General features: G+C 43.5%; 1 protein-coding gene across 4 annotated transcripts in view; it reads left to right on the top strand.

Annotated features, from left to right (window-relative positions):
- The first annotated feature begins 354 nt into the window (after window positions 1–354).
- Window positions 355–17,672, top strand: part of MAPK8 (mitogen-activated protein kinase 8) — a 50,986-nt gene continuing 33,668 nt past the window's right edge. For 3 of the 4 annotated variants that reach the window (XM_054163965.1, XM_054163964.1, XM_054163967.1), the window contains exon 1: window positions 355–442. The gene's annotated coding sequence lies outside the window, so the exon portion shown is untranslated. Of the gene's footprint in view, window positions 541–17,672 lie in introns of all 4 variants that reach the window. The other variant, XM_054163966.1, reaches the window with a different exon arrangement.

Genomic DNA, 17,672 nt, shown 5'->3' with positions numbered 1-17,672 from the left:
ATTTTTAATGAAAGCCCCAGCAGGAAGCGAGGCCTGGCTAAGGGGCGTGATTCTGTAAAGGAACTGCTCCAGGAAAAAGGGTACGGAGAAGCCAGAGAGATGCTGGTGCCAAGCAGGGATACAAGAATCCGCAGGGAGCTGGGGCCCCGCAGCCTCCGCAGGGGCCAGAATGGGGCTGGAGAGACCAGTCACGGCAGCGGCACCGGGGCCCGCGGACGAGGCAAGGCTACGGTGAAGGGCTACGGTGAAGGGCACCGGTGGCGGGCACCGGTGGCGCGGGGCCGAGAACGGTAGGCGGGCAACGGCAGCGCGGAGGCCGGGGCGGGACGAGTGCAGGGGGCGGGCAGCCGCAGCGGGCGGGCGGAGCGCGGTGCGTGTGCGCGGCCCGGCCCCGGCTCATTACTCAGCGGTCGAGGCAGGAGGCAGCGGTGGCGTGGGGGTGGTGAGTGCGGCTGTGGGGGGGCCCGGTCCCGTTGGAGCGGCGGTCGGCGGTGAATGGAGCGGATCTGAGCCGAGCCGGAACGGGGCGGGCACGACGCGGTACGCAGGCGAGCGGCCGCGGGGCGGGGGCCGGGCCCGGCTGCTTTGTTTACGTTTCGGCGGGGCAGCGGGCAGGGACGGAGCTGGAGGCGGCCTGTGCCCTTGCCTGAAGGCTCGTGATGGTGCGGGGCTCTTGGGTCTGGTGACCTTACGTTTCTGCTCAGGGCTGGGGGGACTGGAGGTGTCTCGGTGGATAATGGCGGGGGCCTCTTTGTTGGTGTGGCAGGAGGGGCAGGAGGCTCGGCGCAGGGCTCCTCCTCCTGGGAGCAGGGGCACCCGGGCAGGCCGGCCTGACGGCTACTTCCAGCACGGGCCTTCGGGAGGGAAGAATCTGTGGATGAGGAGGTGGGAATGCAGCCCTGCGAGTGAGCGAGCCACCTCTGTGGTCAACTTCTGTGACCTTGCCGTTCAAGAAGCCTCTTAAAGCAAAAAAACGCTTTTCTGGGATAATGTAACTGCTCCAGGTATAGAGGTTTGGGGCATCCAGCAATATCTTTGATTCTTTTGGTTTTTTTTCATAACTGTGTTTCTTACAAAAGGAGTCAGCTGTCTCTTTGCAGAATTTCATTTGCTGTTCGGTTTCTCGGTGTCGTTAGCAGCATGCAGTTTTACTTCCAAAGGCTGTTTCTTTGTGCCTTTCTGTCTGGAGTGGTTCTATCAGTGAAGTTTGACCTGGGCACAGCTAACTGCCTTCAGAGGCAAATCCTACATGATTATTTCCCCACCCCCTCCGCCCAGCTACAGTAGATGGTTTTGAGCCTTTCAGACAATCCAAAAATCCTACACACTTGGGCCTGTCTGGTAATACAAACACAACGGGTGTCTTGCTTGTTCGAGGAAGGAAAGTATTACTTGCCCTAGGGCATGTGGAATTGAGCAAGCTTTCTTGTTGCATCTGGGTTTTGCATGCAGGTGTGTAGACCGGTGATGGTCTCGCAGGTCAGGAGACCTGGCCTGCTGAAGATGCTAACAAATGAACTTGTAGGGCAGAAGAGTGTATGACACGCATCTTTCTTTATTTGCGGGTGTATCAGTGTATTGGGTAGCTTGGAAATGATTTACATTGTAACATGAAGAGTAACTGGGCCAAACCTAGTTCAGGGTACTGTAAGAGTAAATTCACTTAGGATGTGAGCATTCCTTGTATATAATGAAGGGAAACTTGTAATTCTTCTAGTTAAGACAAAATTATTGAATTCCAAATAGTCCCCTGCTTTGATCTCAGTCTGGGGGGGCAGCCTTCTTGTCTCTTTTCCCCCACTTGATCCAAAGATGTGTAGCATAGACTAGTTTGATGGTAGGATGGATGCAGTTATGGAGTTCTGCTGAACATGTGGTTCTGGTGCAGAAATTGGACAGATTGTAGGCTTCTTTCTAGGTCTTCAGTTTTCCGGTCCAGTTGGGTGAAGGTATGATAGGAGAAGGGAGGCAGGAACATACACTGAATGAGACTAATCCTCCTAATTGTGGAGGGCATACAAAAAAGAGAAATTTTAGTAGTGTCTAACAGTGCATAAGTTACCAAGCTTTATGGACGATTGGCTTGTATAAGCATTAAAAGCAAGCTTTTGGGCTACCATATATTTCAGGGAGAAACTTGTAGGTCAGAAACAGTAGATCTAATGTGATTGAGAGTCTAAGGTTTTGGACTGCTTGTTCTAGGCAGAAATAGAATTGCCTTTTGTGTTTTAACTCTTACTTACATTTTTTAGGGACTAAAGCCTTTACTAGCTTTATAAGCTGCAGGTATAACCTCCTTTGCCAAGGCTTTAGGTAAACTTGTTATATTGGTGAATTGTTATGCAGATTTGGGGGAGTGAATAAGTATTTGGAGATTATTAACAACAGGATTTATTTTATGCCTGCTACTTACCCCAAATGAGTTGATGTGTTTATTTCATGCTTTATTTGTTTATTTTTAAACTCTGAGCAAATCAGATAGTATTTGAGATTATAGTGCCCACCTGGATATTTTTCCCTTGTACCTGTGTTTTTGTTTCTTTTTGATCTTTCCTCCACTGCCTACATTCTGTGAGTGGTTATTGTTTAAAGATGTATGGGAAGTACCTGCTTGACTCCTCATTTCTGAGGATTGATCCAGTATTCTGGACAAATACAAATGCCCTTCTTGATAGTCTGCTGAAAAGAATGGTGTGCTGTTTCTTAAACATAATTTCCCACCCACTGCCCTTGGAAAAAGCAATGCTTTGTATGTGTATAGTTTTGCTATGTTTTTTATATATATATAAATGTTCATTGCTGTATCACTTTGAAAGCTAGGCTGATCTGGAAAGATCCTAGTTTTTTTAATCAAGGCTAAATGTATTTTATTGTAAATATTTCCTTTAAAGAAACCCTTTCTCCTGAATTCAAAACCTGCAGAAACAGGCTTCTGTTTATGTTATGGAAAAGTCTCTTGACTCTTGAAACCTCTTCCAAAATGCAGTTGAGACTTCTTGTGCTGTTTGCCTGCTGTGAAATTCACCGGTGGACTGTGAAAAGCAATTTTTACTTCAAGAATCTAAACATCTAATTTTCAAATCTCTCAGGAATCCCTTTGTTTAACTGGAGATGGAAATGCACCTTTAAATTTGATAAAGGCCTTTTCTGGTTATCCTGATGAAAAGACGAGCTATGCTTAAAGGGACATTCATTGCTACATTGCAAGATACATTTGTATGAGGATACTACTTTCGTTTGCACACGTTCTTAACAGAGCAGTGCCAATGAAAGATACTTGGTTGAAAAAGTCCTTGTGTTTTCAGAGAAATGATAAGTGTTTATTTCTATAAATTGACACCACAGTTCATATTCACCGGTTACCTTCCTTAAACTGTTTCTGTTCCCTCTTGCCAGCTGCTGTGTGGCAAAACAGATCAAGGAACTAACTGATCCAGCTGAAAAAAAAAAAATGTTATTGAACTGTTGTTTTTTTCAGCTTAATTCCCTTTGTGCTTGAACAAATGGCTATGCCATTGCACTGTTGGAAGACGAGGAGGCTGCTTAGGTGAGGGTTGCCATCAGTCATGCATATATGCAAAAGCATTCACAGTTCAAGCAGTGATTGCTGGAAGACTGAAGTGACCAAAGTGTGCAATCCTCTTCTGTGTTGACAACTGCTTGTTTAAAGATCTCTCTGTAGGCTTGGTCAGTTGCTGTTCCTGCAAAGAGATCTGAACAACATGTTTGATTTCTTCAGTGCACTGTAGAGACTCAAATGAATTGGGAATGAGTACCCGTTTAGTAATGAATTTATCAGCCAGTAACTTTGTGTGGAAGGACATCCTCTTCCACACCCAGCTATATTAATTGTTTCAAGGCCTATGTGTGGTATCAGTAGGGGCCTTTAAAACAAGTGGGAACACTTTGGACTGAGGCAGAGTGGTGATCCTTGCAGTGCTGGTAACTGTTTGTTTTGGGGTTTTTTGTTTGTTTTTCTTCATTCTTTAAATGCTATGTTTGCAAAGAAGATAGTATTTTGGAACTGTTTTACATGTAGGAATGGAAATGCTTTATCTTTTGTAGCACTTCAGAAGTGTTACTCTGCTTGATAGGGGAAGCTTTTAAGTCAGTGTTCAAAACTTCCCTTGCTATAGCTTTTCTGAGCTTATTAGATCTCAGAATACATGAAGTCTTCAGGAAAAAGAAGCTTGAAACATCCTACACTTTTTCTGTCCCAACTCTTACTCAAAATATGGGACTGCAGCTGTTGGTCACTGAGTAGTTTCCCAAGTTTTGTATTTACCCAGTACTTAATAGAATTTTGTTACTGTTCATCTGTAGAAGCCTGTCCAGAGGTAAAACTATTGCCTTCTTGCTGAATATTTTTAAGAAATATACTGTCTTAGATAAATCTGACGATGGTGCTGACAAATTCACGATGACTTGGTGATGGGTGGAATACATTGCCAGTACTTGGACTTGAAATTTATGGCAAGTAAATAACAGTGAGTGTAGCTATCTATCCATGATACAATATTTAATTAATGGGAATTAATAGTTGAATTTGAATTATCACAGAAAACAAAACAAAACCGCATCAGAATTGCTACATAGTTCTGAAATGTAGCTTAAGATTTTCTTGAGCATGCTCACACCAAGTGCTTGATAGCAAGCCTTCTTTTGTGAGCTGGAATACTTCTGTGTGGTGCAAGGAGCAATCCATCTTTTCATACAACCAACAGAGAATAGAAGTTTGTTTCTGCAAATCCTTTAGGCAAGGTCTCCTCCAAGAGACTGGAGATGACTGAATAGAATAGAATAAACCAGGTTGGAAGAGACCTTCAAGATCGTGTCCAACCTATCATCCAACACCACCTAATCAACTAAACCATGCAACCAAGCACCTCATCAAGTCTCCTCCTGAACATCAAACTAAGAGAGAGATCTGTTACTGATGCTGAATCAGATCAGTGTGGAGAGCTGCTCAACCAGCTGTGTATATAGTATGGTTACCTTCACTGTTAGTTATTTTGTGAAATATTTTTGTAAGGCTTTGTGAGCCTTGCATTTGTCTTTAATTTACGAGCAAAGAGATAATGACCTTTGCATGCCAAACTTTTAATTAATTGCAACACATTTTTTCTTAACTTTTAGATGCATTTTTCTTCTGATTAAAAAAACTAATCCTGGGTTCTTTTTCTGTCCAAATTGCCTGTAAGCTCGATACTAAAATAAACCTCACAGTTGTTGCCCATATTGTCACTTATTGTCAGATAAATGCTGCTTGGTATGTGAACAGACGGGATGCTTATTAATCATTCTCAGTTGGGTATTGTAGACTAATACTAAAATGGTGACTGGCAGAAAATGTACTTCAATGGTCATTTGTGTTGCAAACAAAGAAAGTACTGTATATGTGCTCATATGTGTGTACACTTAGAACAAAAAGAGTAAACATTAATTCTAGAGTGCTGTTAGGAAGCTGTAATTATTGATTTTGAGTGTTTTAGGAAAAAAACAACACAACAAAACAAAATCACCACAAGTAATCCCAAACAAAAGCAAACAACAAAAATCAAACTACTAAAAGCCTACTCTGACAATCTCCTGTAACTTGGCTTGCTATATGTGTGTCTACATAGAAAAAAATTTAACTGTAGATCTTAAAAGCATGCCAACAAAACATCTTAACCCAGCATTTCCTCTTGTGACTACACCCTCTGCATGAAATGTGTGTTTGTATCATTGTAATCTCTGTCCATTAGAATGTTTACCTTGTATCTTGTTCTGCTGAAAAAAACCTGAAACAACTCCAGTCTGGTGTTTTGATTGTGAAATACGCAGAATGAACATTGGTGCCACATTTCTCAGGGTGCTCTCAAAGTCATGGAAATGCCTAGCTCTGTGTGTGTCCGTATGCACATAAGTGCATAAAATGGAAACGATTCTTCTGCTGTTGATTACTCAGAGCTGCTGACTAGGCAGTGACTCTTGCAGAAGGGAATCTGGGGCTCTTGATGAATGAGAAGCTGACCAGCAGTGAGCAGTGTACCTCTATAGCCCTTAAGGGTGATTACTTGCAGGAATGCATTAGAGCCTGGCCAGCAGGTATAGGGAAGGAACTGTTTCCCATCTGTGAGGCAGCTGTGAAGCTATAGCTGCAGTTCTGCCCAGTAGATCACGTAGGTACACATGCTGTGTAAGAGAGAGACAAACTGAAAGGAGTCCAGTGTTGAGTTGCTCAGATGGTTGGGCTTGAGGGCAGAGGAGGGACCTGAGGAAGAGGAGGCTAAGGGAGAATGTTATTGCTGTATTTAACCATCTTTTGAGCAAAGGGTTATAGAGATGATGGAGAAGATGTGTCAGTGGTTGTAAGAAAGATGTGAAAGGAATATCTTGATATATAGGAGAGGGCAAGCACTGCACCAAGAGCCCACAAGGCCACAGAATCTCAATCTATGGACTTTTTGAACTGGACAAGGTCTAGGGTAGCCTAACATGAATACAGATTTGAAACTCTGCCAGTTTTGAGGAGGTAGATGATCTTCAGAGGTTGCTTTAAAATGATGCTCTGATTCTACTGTTCATAGATTTCTAAAATTTATCTTCAAAGTAGCTTGAAGAAGATATCAAAACAAAGGCATGCTGTTGTGGATATCAATAAGGCTGCTCAGAACTGTGTTAGAAGTTATGGAGGGAAAAGTAATGAGATGTGATAAGCATTTTCATTCAAGTCTGCTGGTGGCAATACTGGCATTTTTCTGCCCTTCATAGAGCTTTCCAGGTGACTAGGTCAGAAGCACTTACAGGCTAGCATAAGGACCCCCCCAAAGAAAAAGGTTATGATACCTATCATGCCTGTGATCACTGTGATGAACATAGAAACTCATCTCCAAAGGAGCAGCATGCAGTGAACAGCCTAGTAGCTAGCTGAAGTTTGTCCAGGTCTCCCTTTCTGCAGTGGAAGAGTGTGTTGGCAACTGCTGCTCCAAGGCTTTTGCCTGCTGCTGGGTGGGTGACAGTTCCTTATGCTTAGCTGGAGCATGATTACTCCAGGAGATGGCTTCATGGAGCAAAACAGTTGATCACAATAGCAGTTCATGACTTCAGAGTGGTGGTAGGACTAACAGCAAGAAAAAGAGCCACGGCAGGTCCATAAATCCTTATGTGCTGTTGTCCTTAGTGCCTGTGCTGCTTTGGGAAGACAGCATCCTGCATTTCTTTTGTTTCTGTTAATTCTTATATATTTGTCCATTTAGTAAAGTTAACCAGAATCTTCAGAAAGGGAGGTGAGAAGAATAGGAAGTCAACAACTCACCATGACTATTGTGTATCTTAGCAGAGCAGCTGTCCTGAGCTTTGAACCTGTTGGTAGTTAAATATGTAAATACAAAAATGCTCCTGTGTGACTCTTAAAAGTCATGTGAGAAATCTGGTGTGGGGGTCAGCACTTTCTTGCAAGGTCTGTGTATATATATATATATATATTTAATGGCTTTAATGTCTATGATTGTGTAGGAGAAGATTTACAGTAGGTGTGATGCTCATGATCTTGGGTACAGAAGTGCAAACATAGAAGGGTGTGGGCTAGGTTGGTTTGTTTCACTGATGCCATAAGCACATGCTTAAGTGCATGTTCAAGAGACACACAGTATCAGGAAGGTCCTTGTGTGGGGCAGTGCTTCATTTAATGAGCAGTAAAGCTCTCCAACAGTAAATGATTTCCATTTGCATGGTTGCTGCAATGCAAGACTCCTGGTTGAACAATGGCTTGGGGTTCTGTTGCTATTTTTTTTTAATTGGAACACTACAAGATTCTTCTGCCACTTACATGTCGAGATGGGGAAGACAGTTCAGTTGCTAATAAGATTAAGCCGGATGTAAAAGGCTTCTATTACTATTAGCATGGCATTGTGGGGAAATCAGAAAGTATTCACTTGACTAGAGCTACTTTATTATCCTCCTCATAGTTTATTTGAAATTCCTCTTTGTGTGTATGGCCACTAACACTAGTGTATGGTACACAGCAGTGCTTCTGAAGAGCTTTTTTTTGTTCTTGTTTAAAGAACAGGAGTTCTCAAACTCTTCCTAGTTTGGGAACTTTAGTCTCAGGCATTTGTTTTGCCAGGACAGCATCAGTCACTAGTGATCAGTGTAGCTTCCTACAAAATGCATCCTGTTTGTAATGTCCCGACTTTCCTTCCACCCCACTCCCAGGAAACTCTTGTGCAAGGTACTCTACTGCATGACAGGAGGTATCTGCGAAGGAATTGTCAGTGATGAAGTTGTAATATATATTTTGGATTTCCACACACCCCCACACTCCCCCCCCCACCTTCTAAAGCTCTTATTACTGATATATTTTATGCCAAATACTTCAGAGAGGATTTCATAGCACATTAATCTGTTTCTACTTAACATCTAGATAAATGCATCAATTCATGAAAGTGGCACACTTATAATTGGATTCTATGCTTTTGAAACTTGGATTTACAATTAAAGTGGTTTAAGATTTATTTTTGTGGAACTATTGATGTGATTCTTAAATGCAGTTTTAGAACATTCTGAAAACTTCTTCCCAGCTGTTATGCAACTCTTTGCTTGTAAAGTTCTGTAGCTGTTGTCTTTTTCATTACTGATATTTAGTGAATATTTTAGGTTGCTTGGTATCTTTTGTTTGCCTGTGTCCTTTAAAAGATTTGGAGAATCTCTTGATCTGTTTCATCTGCTGAAACATTTCGTTTCCATGTATTTATATATATTTATATTTATGTCTTCTCCTACAATAAGAGGTTAAAGAACAAGCATTTTCTTCTACTCCAGAGTAATTCTGGAATGGAATTTCATTGTTGGACATGATTATCTCAAAGGTCTCTTCTGGCCTTGACAGTTCTATTCTTCTAATCTTGTGCAGGTAGCAATGAATCACCCTGAGTCATATTACTGATTTATTTTGCTGATGGTTTACATATTTATTCTGTATTACTACTTTGCCAGTTGTCATTGGATAGGCAGAGGACTAGCATATGCAGGCAAACTTCTGTGGTATGGATAGTGTTAACAGTTCCTTAGGTAGCTGGCTGAAACAGTGCAGTGCAAAGATCAATAATTTCAAATTAATTTCAAAATAATTATATTAAGTTCTTTCAGATACCTGAGTCAGTTGAATGGGCTATGACATATTCTGCACAAAAAGGAGGGATATAAAGCAATATGGAATAGCATTCCCTTCCATGCAGGAGTCCAGTCATTTGGCAGGATTCTGGTTGAGATGAGATCTTTAGCGTATTTTCTGCGTTCAGCAGTATGCATGCAGGTAGTGCTTCTGCCACAGTTAAATTGGGTGCTTAAAACAGGACAGCTTTGTGAAGTCTTGCATCTCTGAATTTTCACTGATTTCAGATTTTAAGGAAATAGTTTCAAAATATAATTGGAGTGACAAACGATGCCTTGCCTGAATAGCTGAATACGTTAAGCCTTTAAAAAAATGTTTACCTTGTTTTTTCTCTCCATCTACTGTCTTTTTTGTATAATCTTATTTGGGAAAAGGATTAAGGAATTGGAAGATCCTTGCCTTATCCTGTTATTTCTGAAAAAAGAGAGTTTTGCTAAGAATAGTCAGTTAATCTGCTGTCACAACTTCTTCGCCAAACCCGAGAATCAAGTTTTCTTTAGATTAAACTGTTCTGGTTTGTGACTCCTGTGGCAAAATTGACCTACAAGAGACAGCTGGCAAAGTGTTGCTTCGGATATTATGATAATAGGATTCCTCATGGAACCATCTGTACTGGAGCTTCATGTGATATTACACTCAAGAAGCTGTAGAGATACTGTCTTATGAAGTGTGGCGCAGTGGAGTGTTTGCAGAGTGATCATTATTTTGGTAGCTGTAGCACTATCCATTCCAGTAATGCTTGTCCTGGAAAATCATTGTGGTGGGGCTTTTTGGGTAATCCCTGCCTCCCTCCTACCACCCCTCTCACCCCCCTCCCGCGTTGATTGGTTTTGTGTGTGTGTGTGATTAAATAAAGTGACAGTCCAGGAGTCCTCAAAAAAGAGTGAGAGGAAGGGTAGGGTGAGAATCTTCAATATTAAAACTGCCAGTTTACAGGTTGCTCAGTATTGCTTGCTAGTAAGTGCTGTTGGCCACAGGGGAGGATTTTCCAGACAGAGTGCAGTGGTACTCCAGTGCAGCTGTGTTGACTGGTTGTGTTACAGGAACTGACTTGACCATGAAAAGTGCTAGGAGGTTGCATGTACTGCTGTCTTATTTGTTGCTGACGTTGATAACCAGGGCTCGTGTGACTATCACCAAAATCAGTTCATAAGCCTCAGATGAAGTCTGGGTAAATCTCAAACTCCACAAGCTGTCTTCTGGATGTCTTAAATACTTGTGCTGGTGCCTCTTTCTAGAGATTACTTTGTGTTCAGAGTATGTACCTTTTTTAAATATGTGTTCCAGAAACCAGGAAATCTGGCCAGCACCAAGCATTCCGTATTCACAAATGATGAAGTGTCAGCTTTCATTTCCCCTACCACAGACCAGCAGGCTTCCCTGCCTCCCTAGAGGAGAGGGAGATGCTGAAGGAATGGTAAATAAGCAAGTACAAATTTTGACACCTCTTTATGGAGCTCATAGTATATGTTCACCTATGTTTGCTTCTTTCCTTGCTTTAAGTCTACGGAGTGTCTGATTTTTAGACCATGCTGTATATTTTAATTAAGCTTCTCAATCTTCTGTGTACTGATCTTAATTTTGTTGAGCTTCAAATTCCCACGTTGCAAAGTTAGAGCTGATGGTGTTCGTAATATGTGTTTTACGTAATGTCAGACAGGGCCTAAACCAACAGTCTGTGGGTAATTTCTTCTGTGGCCAGCTGCTTTAGTGACTGTCATAAATGGGAGATAAAACTGAGTAGCACTGCAAGTGCCAGAGGTGAGGTCAGTTAATCTGACTGTTCTAGATAACGTGAGTGTGTAGAAAATAAATAGAAACATGCAGTCCCATGTGCTTTTTTCCCCTGTCCTCTTTGCTGATCTCTGTGCCAATAACAAACAACACCTTAACTCTCCATGAACAGCTACTTCATACTAGTAGTATTTTTCTTTCGTGATGGAAGTGCTGTAGCTTATAGACTGGCAGTATTTTAGTGTAGAGAAATCAAGGTGCAAAAGTAGGGAGGCAGATTAAGTAAAATCCTCTTAATAAGAGCTTTGTTGATAAAAAGCAGAAAAGTGTCTGTTTTGAAAAGCAAATCACTGCAAAACTTATGTTGGTTGTGAATTTCCTTCACTGAAAGGGTTGTGAAGTGATATTGAAAAGGCATCTGGTGCTCAGGGATGTGATTTATTGGTGACTTAGCAGTGCTAGGTTAATAGTTGGACTTGATGACCTTAAAGGTCTCTTCCAACCAAAATGGTGCTATGATTATATGAATAATTTACTCTGTGTGTGCATTTTTCACTTGGTTCTTAATTTACCTGCTTCCTCAAGGTATGTTCTGTGTTTTCCTGGCTGTAAAGAATTCAGTTCTCAGCTGAATTTGATTCACTATTAAACAAAACAAATGTTTTGGAAGCAGCAGAAAATATATTAACTATTTCTGGTGCTTTGTAAGAGTTGTTTCACAATATAAGAATCCCACTTAGAAATGTACATAGCAGCTTAATACTGATTTTTATATAGAGGACACTCAAAAATTGTGAATGCAGGCTCAGCATTTGAAGTTGGTGTTGCTGACCACTGTTCAGGAGTAGTGTTTTCTTAAAGCCCTTTAGAAAATATGCTTTTTGATATTTGGTTTTCATAAATGCATGCTGTGTGCTTATGAAGAAAATGTGATACGAAGTGGACATGTTGGCCTTGCCAGCACTCCACAGGGACCACAGTGTGAAGTTGCTGTTGGAGCTGGTGGTTGTCTGTGCCAGCAAGAAAGTGAGCAGTGCTAGGAAATGGTTCAGCTGGAGCAGCGTTCAACAACCAGAATTGGTTTTGTCATTCTACATGTTTGGATGTGATCTCACAGCACCTATTTCTGGACAAATGCCAGTATCAAAGTACTCTTCTAGCTACAGTCTTCTTTTTGTTGCTGCCAGTCAGGTCTTCCCTTACTGTTAAATGATTTCTGAATTGTTAGGGTTTTGTGACATCGTATCAGACCATTTGAAAACATGGAAGTGGAAAAGCATCAAGCTCCATTTGCCTAATAAAAAAGAAATCACTGAGCTCTGCTCACTTTCTCCAACTAAAGGTTTCCCTAATTTCAGGTTCAGCTTCAGCTTTTAACATTCTGGAACAGATGAATGCAACCTGTGACTGATTGCTATTTCTGGCTACCTAGCATTTGAGCATAATTTAATGCTGGGAATTCAAGCACTCTTGCATAAATTTTCAAAATGATCTGTTCAGAGTCACTCCTGGTTTTATTATTGAGCTTTTATCATGGCTTGTGAAGCCTTTGTGGTGAGGTTCCCAAAATAGCACACTGCTTTGTGGAAACATCTGTTTTGGCTGAGATGCTATGCTATTGATCAGATAAATCTGACAGGAGCAGTGCTAGAGAGCATGCCAACTCCAAGTTCTGGCCCATATGACTAACCTTGCAGATATAATCCCTAGTGGGTCCTAGCTTCAGTGACAGAATGTGTCCTTTGCCTTTGTGAAATCACCTTGTTCGAGAGAGGACGAGGAACAGCACTGAAATGGAAAGCTCAAGGAGCTGCATTTACTGTCCTATATGTATAAAAATTATTTAATAAAAATTATTTTTTAAAAAATTATTTTTATTTTTTATTTAGTAACTTTTAGTCTGGCCCTAAGCTGGAAGCTGATTTTCAATAGGTGTGAAATTTTATGGAAGCATTCTAGCCCTTGCCATGACACACAGTTTGTTTTTATAGATAAATAATACCGTGTCTGGCTTGGGCATTATGGTTCATAAAATGTGCAGATATTAGGCTGGAAAAGACATAAACTGCAGGAAGCTCATTAAAAGTAATTAAAACTTTTAAAAATAGTCGCTGGTTGTGTTTCTTTAAAGTTTTCTCTCTTCCTGACCTTCAAATTCTGCTATCATAGCATTAAGGTGCACCGTTTTTTTTCAAGGGGGAAAAATAGAGGCCTGTGCCTGTGTGTCTGCTAAAGAACTTCTCTGAATTATTGAGAAGCTCTCTAGCATTTTCAGTAGCTCTGGAGATAGCCCTGGTGTCTCCCTAGAAAACTAGCTCATCCTTAGTAAGCTTGGGATTCTGGTCTTCTGCCTTTTCTCAGTGTACAGATGGGGGAAAAAAAAAAACACCCCAAAATCTTGCTCTAGTAGTTCTTAGCTATGCTTTTTGTCTTCATATTATTAGCCTTAATGCCCGGGGAGGTGGTGGAGTCACCATCATTGGAGGTGTTCAGGAGGAGACTTGATGGGGTGCTTGGTGCCATGGTTTAGTTCTTTAGGTGGGTTGGATTGGTTGATAGCTTGGATGTGATGATCTTGAAGGTCTCTTCCAACCTGGTTTATTCTGTTCTATTCTAAATATTTATTCCTGCTTTGATCCAGTAACTGGAAAAAAAACAAAACCCTTTTGCTTTGTTTCTGAAGTTTAGAATGCAGTTTTTCTTATCCACAGTTGTAGCTGGAAGTTAAGAAAAAAAATCCCTTTTCCAGGGTAGTAGGATCTGCCTTGACATTTTTTAAAAGCTACAGAGAGGCAGTTTCTTGCTTAAGTGTAGAGTGCAAGGTCTGCAGTTTGTGTGGATTTGAGGAACTGCCTCCCCTGGGAGGAAGCACAGGAAAATGCTACTGGAAGCTGGAAATGGGGGAGGTTGGACCCAAAGGTGGGCTTTCTGGAGTGTACAATGCAACTGGTTTTGGGGAGGAAAAAGAAATAGTAATGGATAGCTGTTAGGTCTGTCTAGAGAAGTGTGGGACTAGGGAGCAGAAGCAAACCTGGAGAGATGTACGTGTGATTTTTGGAATGCAGTATTAAGTTCCATTCATAGCAATGGTATTCAATTAGGTGATCTTTTTATGGAAACTATAATAACATGTATATTAGCCAAGAAAAGGTGGCTGGAGTGGTGAAAGGGATGGGTTTTTTCCCCCTGCGTGTCCTCTCCTTAGTAGATTGCTTAGATTTCAGCTACTGTCTTAGTATTCAGATCTCATGGCACAAATATATAAGGAAAGCTTTATCTAATTTTCTAGATTACTAGAACAAAGTCAACATGTGTCTGGAGTATGAGGTTAGAGCCACTGTAGGAACCTGTAAACTGCAACATTAAATCATGGGAAAGATTGCATTAATATTTATGGATTTAATACTTTGTTAATTTAGAACTCAGTGTGGTTGTTTTCTGTAAAATGTAGATCACAGTATCACAGTATCACAGTAACTAAGGTTGGAAGAGACCCCAAGGATCATCAAGTCCAACCTGTTCCAACAGACCTCACAACTAGATCATAGCACCAAGCGCCACGTCCAATCTCCCCCTGAACACCTCCAGGGACGGCGACTCCACCACCTCCCTGGGCAGCCCATTCCAATGACGAATGACTCGCTCAGTGAAGAACTTCTTCCTCACCTCGAGTCTAAACCTCCCCTGACACAACTTGAGACTGTGTCCCCTTGTTCTGGTGCTGGTTGCCTGGGAGAAGAGACCAACCCCCACCTGGCTACAACCACCCTTCAGGTAGTTGTAGAGGGCAATGAGGTCGCCTCTGATCCTTCTCTTCTCCAGGCTAAACAATCCCAGCTCCCTCAGCCTCTCCTCATAGGGCTTGTGCTCAAGGCCTCTCACCAGCCTTGTTGCCCTTCTCTGGACACGTTCAAGTGTCTCGATGTCCTTCCTAAACTGAGGGGCCCAGAACTGGACACAGTACTCAAGGTGTGGCCTAACCAATGCAGAGTACAGGGGCACAATGACCTCCCTGCTCCTGCTGGCCACACTATTCCTAATACAGGCCAGGATGCCATTGGCCTTCTTGGCCACCTGGGCACACTGCTGGCTCATGTTTAGGCGGGTGTCAATCAGCACCCCCAGGTCCCTCTCCGTTTGGCAGCTCTCCAGCCACTCTGACCCCAGCCTGTAGCTCTGCATGGGGTTGCCGTGGCCAAAGTGCAGCACCCGGCACTTAGACTTATTAAATGCCATCCCATTGGACTCTGCCCATCTGTCCAGTCGGTCAAGGTCCCTCTGCAGAGCCTTTCTACCCTCTAACTGACTAACATCTGTTCCCAACTTGGTGTCATCTGCAAACTTGCTGATGACTGACTCAACCCCCTCATCCAGATCATCAATGAAGATGTTAAAGAGAATGGGGCCCAGCACTGATCCCTGGGGGACGCCACTGGTGACTGGCCGCCAGCCGGATGTGGCACCATTCACCACCACTCTCTGGGCTCGGCCCTCCAGCCAGTTCCTAACCCAGCACAGAGTGTTGTGGTCCAAACCACGAGCTGACAGCTTAGCCAGCAGTTTACTGCGGGGGACGGTGTCAAAGGCCCTGCTGAAGTCCAGATAGACCACATCCACAGGCCTCCCCACATCCACCAGACGGGTCACCTGATCATAGAAGGAGATCAGGTTGGAGAGGCAGGACATGCCCTTCCTAAATCCATGTTGGCTGGACCTGAGCCCTTGGCCATCCTTCAGGTGCGCAGTTATTGCCGCCAGGATAATCTGTTCCATCACTTTCCCTGGCACTGAGGTCAGGCTGACTGGTCTGTAGTTTCCAGGTTCCTCCATCCGTCCCTTCTTGTGGATGGGGACCACATTGGCCAGTTTCCAGTCACCTGGGACCTCCCCAGTGAGCCAGGACTGGAGGAAAATGATGGAGAGCGGCTTGGCCAGCTCATCTGCCAGCTCTCTCAGCACCCTAGGATGGATCCCATCCGGTCCCATGGACTTATGGGTGTCCAAGTGGCTCAGCAGGTCCCGGACTAATTCCTCATGGATTTCTGGGGCATTACACTGCTCCCCGACCCTATTACCCAGCTCAGGAGGCCACTCATCCTGGACTCCTACCTTGCTGTTAAACATTGAGGCAAAGAAGGCGTTCAGGACCTCAGCCTTTTCCTCGTCTTTGGTCACCATGTTCCCCTCCAGGTCCAGTAAGGAGTGGAGGTTCTTCTTGCCCTTCTTTTTAGCATTGATATATTTGTAAAATTGCTTTTTATTATCTTTCACAGAGGTGGCCAGCTTCAGTTCCAACTGGGCCTTTGCCTCTCTAATTTTATTCCTACATAATCTAACCACTTCCTTAAACATACCTCGAGAAGCCTTCCCCTCCTTCCAAAGGTGATACAGCCTCTTTTTTTCCCTTAAATCCTTCAGGAGCTGCCTGTCCATCCAGGCCGGTCGCCTTCCCCGCCGGCTCATCTTTCGGCACATGGGGACCGCCAGTTCCTGTGCCTTCAAGAGCTCCTGTTTGAAGTAGGTCCAACCCTCCTGGACCCCTCGGTTCATGAGGGTTGGTACCCAGGGAACTTTACAAATAAGTTTCTTAAAGAGGCTGAAGTTTGCCCTCCGGAAGTCCAAGGTGAAGGTTCTGTTGGTACTCCTCCCTATCTCCCTGCATATTGAAAACTGCACTATCTCGTGGTCACTGCACCCTAGGCAGCCTCCCACGGTCACATCTCCCACTAGCCCTTTCCTATTGGAGAGCAGCAAGTCAAGCAGAGCCTGTCCCCTGGTAGGCTCACTTAACAGCTGCGTCAGGAAGCAATCCTCTATCCGCTCCAGGAATCTTCTGGACTGCCTTCTCTCTGCTGAATTAAGTTCCCAGCAGATATCCGGCAGGTTGAAGTCCCCCACGAGGACAAGATCTGATGATCTTGAAACAGCTTCCAGTTGTTTATAGAATAATTCATCAGCCTCCTCATTCTGGTTGGGTGGTCTATTACAGACTCCAACCAGGATGTCAGATTTGTTGGGCTGCCCTCTGATTTTAACCCACAGGCTCTCAATTCCCTCATCTTCCACCTCGAGTTCTGAGGCAGAAAGTGTCACCCTAATATACAAAGCCACCCCTCCTCCTCTCCTCCCTCGCCTATCCTTCCTAAAGAGCCTGTAGCCCCCCAGTGTAGCACTCCAATTGTGCCTGTTGTCCCACCATGTTTCTGAGATGGCAACTATATCATAGTTGCCCTGGTGGATTAGGACCTCCAGCTCATCTTGCTTATTGCCTAGGCTGCGTGCATTGGTGTACATGCACTGCAGCTGGGCTCCTGAGCTCTCAATTGACCCTACCTTGTGCTCTACTCTTACCTCTGCAGAGGGACCGATGTCTTCACCCACCCCCTTCAGACCTAGTTTAAAGCCCTCCTAATGAGTCCTGCCAACTCTAGTGCTAGGACTCTCTTGCCCCTTCTAGATAAATGCACCCCATCAGGACCCAGGAGGTTGGGTGCCGTAAAAGTAGCCCCATGATCAAAGAAACCAAAGTTCTTCCGCTGGCACCATTCCCTGAGCCACTTGTTGATGGTGTGGGTTCTCCCGTTCCTCTCAGTGTACTCCCCTGCCACTGAGGGAACTGAGCAGAACACCACTTGTGCGCCTGCCCCATCAATCAATTGTCCAAGGGCCCTGAACTCCTTCTTAATTGCCCTGGTGCCCTTCCTGTCGATCTCATCACTCCCAGCCTGTATTACCAGCAGAGGGTAATAGTCAGAGGGACTGATGAGCTTGGGGATTCCCC

The sequence above is a fragment of the Dryobates pubescens genome, chromosome 8 (assembly GCF_014839835.1).
Source record: "Dryobates pubescens isolate bDryPub1 chromosome 8, bDryPub1.pri, whole genome shotgun sequence".
In the NCBI taxonomy this organism is placed as follows: domain Eukaryota; kingdom Metazoa; phylum Chordata; class Aves; order Piciformes; family Picidae; genus Dryobates; species Dryobates pubescens.
Note: the sequence above shows the minus strand (reverse complement) of the source record. Positions and strands in the feature narration are given on the sequence as shown.